Here is a 2061-nt window from a genome sequence, read left to right as displayed (position 1 = left end):
TCATTATATTCCGTATATAAGTGAGATCATGTGGTATTTGTCTTTTTCTGCTTGGCTTCTTTCACTTAGGATAATACTTTCCAGGTCCCTCCATGTCGTCTCAAAGGATAAGAGATCTTTCTTTCTTACTGCTGCATAGTATTCCATTGTGTATATGTACCACAGCTTTTTGATCCATTCATCTACTGATGGACACTTGGGCTGTTTCCAGATCTTAGCTATTGTAAATAGTGCTGCTATGAACATGGGGGTACATATATTCTTCCTGATTGGTGTTTCAGGCTTCCTAGGGTATATTCCCAGCAGTGGGATCACTGGGTCAAATGGAAGTTCAATTTTTAATTTTTTGAGGTAGCACCATATTGTTTTCCACAGCGGCTGCACCAGTCTGCATTCCCACCAGCAGTGTATTAGAGTCCCCTTTTCTCCACACCCTCGCCAACACTTGTTGTTTGATGATTTGTTGATGGCGGCCATTCTGACAGGTGTGAAGTGATACCTCATAGTTGTTTTAATTTGCATCTCTCTAATGATTAGTGATGTTGAGCATTTCTTCATGTGTCTCTTGGCCATTTGTATGTCCTGTTTGGAGAGGTGTCTATTCAGCTCCTCTGCCCATTTTTTAATTGGGTTCTTTGTCTTCCTTTTGTGGAGTTGTATGAGCACTCTGTATATATTGGAAATTAACCCCTTATCTGATACATCATTGGCAATGATGTTCTCCCATACAGTGGGTTGCCTTTCCATTTTGATGATTGTTTCTTTTGCTGTGCAGAAGCTTTTTAGTTTGATGTAGTCCCATGTGTTCATTTTCTCCTTTATTTCTGTTGCCTTAGGTGATGTATCAGTGAAAATTCTGCTCCGTATGATGTCCGAAATTTTGTTGCCTACATTTTCTTCTAGAATTTTTATGGATTCACGGGTCACATTTAAGTCTTTTATCCATTTCGAGTTTATTTTTGTGTATGGTGTAAGTTGATGGTCTAGTTTCATTTTTTTGCATGTAGCTGTCCAATTTTCCCAACACCATTTATTAAAGAGGCTGTCTTTACTCCACTGTATGCTCTTGCCACCTTTGTCAAATATTAATTGAGCGTATTGCCTTGGGTCCATTTCTGGGTTTTCAGTTCTGTTCCACTGGTCTATATGCCTGTTCTTGTGCCAGTACCAGGCTGTTTTGGTTACCGTTGCTTTGTAGTATAACCTGATGTCTGGTATTGTGATCCCTCCAACTTTGTTCTTCTTTTTCAAGATTGCTTTGGCTATTCGGGGTCTTTTTTGGTTCCATATGAACTTTTGAAGTATTTGTTCTAGTTCTATGAAATATGTCGTTGGTATTTTGATGGGGATTGCATTGAATCTATAGATTGCTTTGGGTAGTATGGACATTTTAATTATGTTAATTCTTCCAATCCATGAACAGGGTATGTGCTTCCACTTTTTTATATCTTCCTCTATTTCTTTAGAAAAGAGAATTCTAAGGAACACAGGGATAGCAGACATGAGACAGAGCCACCCTTCTAGGGCTGAGATAGAATATCTAAGAAAGACTACCCTCCCGGCTCCAAACTCCCTCTCAGGACTGAGATCCAGACCTAATTTAAGAGGACCTAAATGTGGCTCACTAGCTGGTGGGGAAATTGCTGAGATGACAAGGAGGTGCCAGGGAAAGTTATTCATGGGGAGGAGCCTCATCATTTGCAACTCACTCAGAAACTACCCAGGGAGGTGACAGGCAAAACTGTTGGCTGCTGACCACTGCTGACTGCCCTGCACTGAAGGCAACCGCACTGAAGAGGTTGTTCCTGCCACTGGAGCCTGGCCAAAGGACATCAGGACAGGGAGAGACCTCTTCCACCTCCAGTGTTTCTCCAGCACCCTCTACTGACAATGGTTAACATCGTGCCAGCTGGCAAAAGAAAAATATTTACAAAATCCAGCTTCTGTATTGTAAAGCAGGAAATGAAGGGTGGGTCTAGAGCTGAGGGTTAATTGATAATTGGCACAAAGGACAATCTGGAAATAGATCAGCCTATACTAAGACTGAAACTCGGCTTCAAA

The sequence above is a fragment of the Molossus molossus genome, unplaced genomic scaffold, assembly GCF_014108415.1.
Source record: "Molossus molossus isolate mMolMol1 unplaced genomic scaffold, mMolMol1.p scaffold_m16_p_1, whole genome shotgun sequence".
Lineage (NCBI taxonomy): Eukaryota > Metazoa > Chordata > Mammalia > Chiroptera > Molossidae > Molossus > Molossus molossus.
Note: the sequence above shows the minus strand (reverse complement) of the source record.